We start from the raw sequence: 8,808 nt of genomic DNA, 5'->3' as shown, positions 1-8,808 counted from the left end.
ACTTACTACAGCCACCAGAGCGGGTCAGTAATCAGTGCAGGGCAGGTTCCGGTAGGCCATGCCCGTGCTGCTTGGTGGTAGGATGTCAAGCGCATAGTGCAGGTAGGCATGATGCAGCAGGGAGATTGTTATGTGTGGAGCTAAGCTGGATATGGGAGAGAGGAGAGAGGAACAGGAGCCAAAAACATACAAACAAACAAAGAGAATGCTAGGGGATCTTGCCATTGGAATGGAGAGATGAGAGACTATGAAATGGAGAGAAACAGAAAGGGGAAGAGGAAGAAAAGAAAAGAATGAATAAATAAAAATCAGAAAGGTTAAAGAACTGCAAATTTCCCAGGGATCCCACTGGTGCAGCTATGAGGTCTGGGGAAGTTGCTCTCAGGTGTTGCAATACAGCCTGGCTAGAAGTCGTAGAGATATACAACGCCTGGTATTCAGAGATCAGAAAGAGAAGGAAGATATAGAGGGACGAGAAACTGAGCAATGAAGAAAGAGAAAAAGGGAAAAAGACGGAAAAGAAAACAAAACAAATTAAGAAAAAAAAACAAAAGAACAAGAAAGGACCCCCAGAAAAACAGAAAAAAAAAAAAAAAAACAATGAAAAAAGAAATGCCCTCAGTGATCCCTCTGCATGTCTGTGGAAGCTGAAGGGGCATTCCCTGCCACGCAGCTCCGCCTAGCCAGAAAGGGCTCCCAACTCAAGAAAAGGGAAAGAAGACAAACAAACAATTCAAAACGAACAAATGAGCAAAAGCCCCGGCATCCCACCAGTGTGGTAGCCCAGACTGGGAAGCAGCTCCACACTCGAATGGAGCTCTGCAGCCCCTCAGGAAGAAGCAAAGATGGCGCACGGAGCCAGGCCCTCAAGCGAAAGGAGGGGGAGGTGGCGAGACGCAAGCAAGAAATCAAAAGAAGCAGGGGGAAAAAAAAAAGCAACACCAGCAGCCAACAAATGGCACTCAGAGAGCCAGCCAGTGCAGGCTGGTGTTTCTGGACAAGAGACTGTGTCCGTGGAAAACAGAGGAGGCTGAGTGTGGGTAATGAAGGGTAGAGAGTGGGAAAGCATATATCACAAATTGCTGGTGCTCTGCAGCCCCTAAGGAAGAAGCAAAGATGGTGCACGGAGCCAGGCACTCAAGTGAAAGGAGGGGGAGGTGGCGAGAGGCAAGTGAGAAATCAAAACAAGCAGAAGAATAAAGCAACACTAGCAGCCAACAAATGGCACTCAGAGAACCAGCTAATGCAGGCTGGTGTTTCTAGACAAGAGACTGTGTCCACGGGAAGAGGAGGGGGCCGAGTATCAGTGAAGAAGGTTAGAGAGTGGGAAAGCGTATATCACAAATTGCAGGCGCTCTGCAGCCCCTCAGGAAGAAGCAAAGATGGCGCACGGAGCGAGGCACTTGAGCGAAAAGAGGGGGAGATGGCCAGAGGCAAGGAAGAAATCAAAAGAAGTGCAAAAAAGCATCACCAACAGCCAACAAATGGCACCCAGAGAGCCGCCCTCTTGGGTGTGTGGAGTCCAAGCAGTTGGGGCTTCCCGGTCAAGAGACCGTGGCCGCGGGAAGCAGAGGATGCCAAGCTGGGTCAAAGAGTGGTGGGGGTGGGAAAGCATACACTGCAAATTACTGGTTGTTTTGTCTCCTGCTGGACGCTCCATGAGGCTGCTTTCTCGTACCCGCATTTGCTGGTCTCCGATAGGAGTCCAAGATGGTGGATCCGTGCTGCGTTAGCTGGTAGGGGACCTCTGCATGAATCTCTCCTCGCTGTCCATTCTCTGTCAGTTTTCTCACTCCATTTGGTTCTTGGCTGAGTTCTTTATCTCTTCATTTGATGTTTTAGGGTTTCAGGATTGTTGTATTCTCTGTTTGGCTTAGTTTTTCAGATCTTTGCTGTGGAGGGACGGCATGGTGCTTCTGCTTAGAGCGCCATTTTGCCGGAACCCAGGAGTGACTCTTAAGACTTCTTGGCTTTGTAAAAGTTCCCAAAGAGGTAGAGGGAAGTTCTGGTGGTTCACAGCAATGAAGCATGATGGATGAGTGTGTAGCATTGGAGTGCACCAAGTCCAAGGCTGAACCATGGCTTTACCACATAACTGACCTTTAAACTTCTTGAGGCTTTAGCGTCCTTACTTGTAAAACAGTAAACTCAAAATGGTAAACAATCTCATAGAGTTGTTGTGAGAATTAGGTGAGACAGTTATAGGAAGCATTTAGGATGACATGGAATAGGTGTCCAGTCAATGGTGTCTGTTATTATTTGTGGACTTGGGATACCCATGTCTGTTGTCTTCCTCATACTCAGATCTCCTCGTCTTGGTGTGAAATGGTAGTGGGGAGGATCGTGGTCTTGATGACTTAAACAGTGCACTGCAGTAGAAATTATTCCCATTTTACCATCCCCAAATGCTCCCTGACCCCTAGTTTAGCCACACCAATAGTACACAAGTATTAGATATGAAGCCAAGAGAAGGAAATTGCTCGTTTTTCCAAGTGATACAACACTGGGCTTTATTATAAGAGAATGAAGGGATTTATTGAACTTGCCCTCCCAGAGGAGGTGATTTAGATCCTGGTTGCACCAGCATTAACAAGTGGACAGCCTCATCACACACCTTGGGTGTCCCAAGACATTCTGAAGTTCCATTACACTAACTGGTTGTCTTTGCTTATCCTTTAAAGTTCATTTTCAGAATCAAACATCTCTGAAATCCAACACCCAGTTCGTCACCCACAACTTGTTTACCCTCGATGTGGCTCTGCCCATAAAGAGCTTTATGACGGAATCAACCTGGAGGAGGGATCATGGAGTCAGTCAAGGCAGACTGTCCCCAGGCAAGGTGACAAGAGGAAAGGTGAAGGCAAAGAGGACTGGAGAGCTAAAAAAAAAATCTCAGGAGTGGAACCAATTGCAGTCTGAAACTTGCTGAAAGAACAGAAACCTCTATAGGTTGTGAACACATGTACTCCCTTCTGAAGTGAACGTGGCTCTGGGATGCTGTCTGACAAACATAGGGAAGGGGTTCCTGCAGATAACAAAGACTGACATTTTCCTGAGTGACTTTTTTGAGTCAGATCCTATTCAAAGAGCTGGGAATAAAAGAGTGAAGATGGTGGGCAACGTCCCTGCTTTCATGGAACACGCATTCTATAGAGAGGAGGGGTAGTACAGAAAGTAAACTAAAAATAGAGAAAATTACCAGTGGGTTATAAGGGTGACACCAAGAATTAACACAAGGTGTTGAGATGAAGAGTGAATCAGGTCGTGGATGGCCTCATGGAGGAAGAGCCAAGATTTGGACTAGAAAGACCCAGTCATGTGAAAATCAGAAAGAAGGGAATTCCAGGCAAAGGGAGCAGGGAGGAGCTTGGATTGTTAGCAGGGGGTGGGTGTGGGTAGTTAGTACCCAGGGGATAAAAAGGCAAAGAAAAGGGTGGCAGGTGAAAAAGTCAGTGAGTAACTGGGGCCAGATCATGTGAACCAAGGTAAGAGTTGTGAATTTCCCTTTTAAAATCTCTCTGCTTCCTAGAGGTGGCCTGAAAACCCATTGTCGTCAAGTCAGTTCCGAATCATAGCAACCCTACAGGATAGAGTAGAACTGCCCCATAGGGTTTGCAAGGAGCGCCTGGTGGATTTGAATTGCTGACCTTTTGGTTAGCAGCGGAGCTATTAACCACTACACCACCAGGGTTTCCTAGAAGTGGCCTGAGGTAGGGAAAAGTGGAAATGCTAGCACAGAAGGAAGACAAAGGCATGTATGAGGATCAAGAACCAATCTAAACTCCAGTCCTGAATTTATCCCAGATCTGTACATTCAAGTGTTTCTAAACCCAGTGGCTTACTTTATGATCTGGGTTCAGATTGTTCATTCAAGCCCGGATTTCCGAGGGCTTCTTGCTCAGGAGTGTTAAATTGGCAGGTCTGGGGGTGGGGGTGGGAGTGTGGTCACCATTTGAGTTTTGGTGTCTACTCTCTCTTAACTAATTGGAGCACCTTGGCCAAGGCTTTCACTTTTCAGCAGGCATCAGTCTTCTCAGCTGTATAAAGAGCCAAATCCAAAACAAACCCACCGCAATCCAGTCGATTCCAACTCATAGTGACCCTAGAGGACAGAGTAGAACTGCCCTGTAGGGTTTCTAAGACTGTAATCTTTACGGAGGCAGACTGCCACATCTTTCTCCCCTTGACTGGCCGTTAGGTTCCAACCAGAGACCTTTTGGTTAGCAGCTGAGCACTGTAACCACTGCACCACCAGAACTCCTGTATCATGAGCAGTGTGTACTAAATGATCTTCAAAGTTCCTGTTTGCAGTCTGGGGTTATATGGTTTCATGACATCTGGCACAAGCTCGAATGGGTGTGTTAAAGAAAATTAGACTCATTCGGTCGCTTTACATACCCACCCACTGTGGTCTAGTCAGTTCTGAATCACAGCGACCCCATAGGGTTTCTGAGGCTGTAAATCTCTACACAAGCAGACTGCCGCATCTTTCTCTCATGGAGCAGCTGGTGGTTTAGAACCGCCAACCTTTTGGTTAGCAGTTGATCTCTTTAAACCCCAGGGTGCTTTACAAACAAGGCATTTTAAATAGCTAAGAAAGCTCAAATGCCAGTGGCTGTATTGTTAAGGATGAACCAGATAAACACCATGCCAGGATTAACAACATCCTGCATATAATTCATTCCAATCCTGTGTGCTGGGAAAGCCTTGTTTCCCCTCTTATACCAGCACCCCCACCCCACCTCCCAACCTCCTCTCAAATCTCCACTACCACCTCCAAGTCCAGCAGGGAGACGTTCTCTTTTCCACAATGCAAGTCAATTGCAAAATGAAAAGAAAATGGGTGTGTATATTCTGCTGCTAACTGGCAGCACAAAAGTGGAAGGTGATAAAATGCCTGAACTAGTTAGGGAAGTTTCTGAAACTATTGCTAATGGTCAAGCACCCTCTGCTGGTACACTCCAGTGAGTACCAGGAGCCAGGAGAGTTTTTCCTGGTATGCCTGGTCCCTAAGGTGACCCAGAAGGCAGGTGTTTGTCTTCAGGGATTTCCAAATGGAAAACAAGCTTAACCAGGCCATACCTCACTCAAAAGAAATGCTTTCATGCCTTCACAGATCCTGGAGGGTGTCTTAGAAAATTTACAATAAAGGTGAACATGGAACATGCTGGTCTCAGAGAGTAACAATAATGTAGTTAGAAGCTTTTCTAATTTTTTTCTTTTCAGATGGAAACCAAACATTCTTTAAAAAAATGATATTTTGTTAGAATTTAAGAACATTAATTTTTTTTTTAAATCATGGACCTCAGGGCTGTATGGAAGGAAAAGCTGGAATTCCCATGATAGAAATGGAAAAGGTCTTACGTGACCAGAGGAATAGATACACAGTTAATAGGTTGTCACCTGCTTTGGGATTTTGAACTAAGCCTGGGGTGTGGTACTGGGAGGTGGCTAAGGGCACAGGATTTAGAGTCAGAGCTGGCTTTGGACCCCAGCTTTGCCACTTACTGGAAAAGTTACTTACTATCTCCACACCTTCTTTTTTCTCATCTGTAAAATGAGGACTCTAATAACTCCCTCGTAATATATTAAAAAAATTTAAATTATTTTTCATGTACTCATTAAATAATAGCTGCTGTTATTGAAATTGCTGTTTCTGTTCTCTACACTGTTTTCTCCCATAGGGGTTGGAAACTGAACGTGTCTGGATTCTCTGACTTCAGATCATGTATTCCTTAGACAATTAAGTTGCATCGATGTGGTCCCTGACTTTTCTTTATATGACACTCTGCTAAGTGTTTGGACACAATGTACAGTTAAGTCTACTAAGTTCCATCTTCCTCCTTCAGAATCTTTGTACTCATATAATAGGAAACAGAAGAAATGTAAAAATATTAAAGAACAAATTACATAGTCCATTTATTTATTCCCTCATTTGTCTTTAATGCATGTTCTGTCATCAGGGTTCTCTCTGTCTATCTCTCCTTAGAACTATGAATTAGATATAGACCCAGGCCTCAAGGAACAAAGTGTCTATGAGGGAAGATAAGATGTACAGACCAATAACAGACCAATAAGACAGAAAGGCATCAGTAATGTGAGAGATACATAAAATCAACAGGAGTTCTCAAGAGAAATTATTTCGTTAGTTATAAGGACTCAGAAAAACTTTTCTTTGACTATTATATTACTCCTACAATTCCTAAGGAGTCCCTCAGTGATGCAAACAGTTAACACACTCAGCCACTAACCAAAATGTTAAGAGGTTCAAGTCCACCCAGAGGTGCCTCAGAAGAAAGACCTGGCAATCTATTTCTGAAAAGTCAGCCATTGAAAACCCTATGGAGCATAGTTCTACTCTGACACACATGGAGGTCCATGAATTGGAATTGACTCGATGGCAAATGGTACTGGCTGATTTCTGATCTCTCTCTAGCACCAAAACTTAGCCATGTGGAAAAAAGAGAATTCAGAGTGGCTTAATAATTCTGTTGGAGAGTTTGGGAAGTACTAGTAACAGTGATTTTTAAAAAACCCAAAGAAATGAAAAAAATGTGATTATGAACTGAAAAACAAAATGTTGTATAAAAAGGAAAATAAATTCATAGTACACTACTTAGCTCAGCAAGGAATACTAATTACATTATCATAACAGCATAAACACTAAATAATGAATTAACCAAAAAGTATTACTTAACTGTATTGGGAAGAAAGGAGGACAATATGTATATGTGGGGTATTTTTTTCAATAAAAAGTCAATAGATAACATCTAAAATTATGTAATCAAGAAATATAACAGTATAAAGATATTATGTAGTAATATGGAGTTTTAGACAAGAAGAATCAGCTAAAATTGAAAGCAGTTGTCTTGGAGGGAAGGAGTAGGACCAGAGACTGCTAATTTATATTATGACTTCTCTGTTGCTATTTAAGGAGCTCTGATGGTGCAGTGGTTAAAGCACTCAGCTGTTAACCAAATGTCAGCAGTTTGAACCCATCAGGTGGTTCGAACCCATCAGCCACTCCTCAGGAGAAAGATGCTGTATGCATACTTAAAAATTTACAGCTTTGGAAACCCTATAGGATGGCTATAAGTCAGAATCAACTCAATGGCAGTGGGTTTAATTTTGGGTTTGGTGCTATTTACTTTTTAAAACATGTACATGTATTTCATTAATTAAAAATTTTAACAAAAAAAAAAAAGGGATGATGTAGGAGTTACTTGTTTCTCTGGTCAGTTGCTTGGTTGGCTGGCTGGCTGGTTGGTTGGTGGTTGGTTTTGTCTGTCCAACTCCTCTCCACACTTATTCTGGAAACCCAGCCTTTGTTTTCTGAGAACTATTTATTCCTATACTTCAAACACATGGTTCCTAAGGAAAGCTACATTTTCTTATATAATCCCGTTCCTTGGCTGCAATTGATTGGTTCATATTTGTGAAAGAGGGAGGGAGGGAGAGGAGGAGATGGAGAAGCAGAAGAAGATGGGACACCAAGAAGACAGGGAATGGAAACAGAGTTCCAGCAATGTTGGAGTCCCTGGTTCCATTTGTTCCTGGAGATCAGCTACATCCTTGCATTCACAGTAATTTGGCTGTTAAGTTTTATTTCAGGTGGGATATCTCCTGAATCTTTTATATGTTTTGCTCACAGCTAGTTTGAGATTGTTTATTTTCCTTTTCTGCATAAGACTGTGATAGCACTTCTGGTCTAAAATGGCATCTGAGTAGCAGCCCCCATGGAGTCTCTCACACATTCTCAGAAATACCTATCAAGGCACAGTGGGTGGGTTTCAAATGTCTTTCCTGTGACTGGCAGGCAACCTCATGCTGGAGTCTGGTAGGAAACCTTGAATTATGAGGTAAGTGAAGATGAACTGTGAAGAGGTTTCATCTGTTAAGATAGAGACCCTGTGGCAAAACTGGATGTCCATTTGTAAAAAAATGAAACAGAACCCATACCTCACCCCATACTCAAAAACTAACTCAAAATGGACCAAAACCTAAATATAAAACCTAAAACTATAAAGATCATGGAAAAAAAAAATAGGTGCAATGCTAAAAAAAAAAAAAACCTCGAAACCCATTGCCATCGAGTCAATTCCGACTCATAGCAACCCTATAGGACAGAGTAGAACTGCCTCATAGGGTTCCCGAGGAGCGGCTGATGGATTCCAACTGCTGACCTTTCGGTTAGCAGCTGAGCTCTGAACCACTGCACCACCAGGGCTATTTGTGAAGCAACAAGGCTTTGGGACAAAGCTAGGGGCCTTAATATATGGCATAATACCAAACATAACTAAAAATGCACAAACAGCAGAAGATGAACTAGATAAACGGGACCTCCTAAAAACTTATGCTTATCAAAAGACTTCTCTAAAAGAGTAAAAAGAGAACCTAGAGACTGGGGGAAAAAATTGTCTATGATATATTCTACAAAGGAATAATCTCTAAAATTTATAGAAAACTTCAACACCTGAACAACAAAACGACAAAAAATCCAATTGAAAAATGGGCAAAGGATATGAACAGACATTTCACCAAAGAAGACATTCAGATGACTAACACACACATGAAGAAATGCTCACTATCATTAGCCATTAAACCAAAAACCAAACCTGTTGCCATCGAGTTGATTCTAACTCATAGTGACCCCAAAGGACAGAGTAGAACTGCTCAGTAGGGTTTCCAAGGAGCATCTGGTGGATTCTAACTACCAACCTTTTGGTTAGCAGCTGTAACTCTTAACCACTACACCACCAGGGTTTCCCATTAGCCATTAGAGAGACGCAAATCAAAACTACAGTGAGA

This window comes from Trichechus manatus, unplaced genomic scaffold (assembly GCF_000243295.1).
Source record: "Trichechus manatus latirostris isolate Lorelei unplaced genomic scaffold, TriManLat1.0 scaffold00040, whole genome shotgun sequence".
Classification (NCBI taxonomy): domain Eukaryota; kingdom Metazoa; phylum Chordata; class Mammalia; order Sirenia; family Trichechidae; genus Trichechus; species Trichechus manatus.
The sequence above is the reverse complement of the archived record's forward strand: the minus strand, read 5'-3'. Positions refer to the sequence as shown.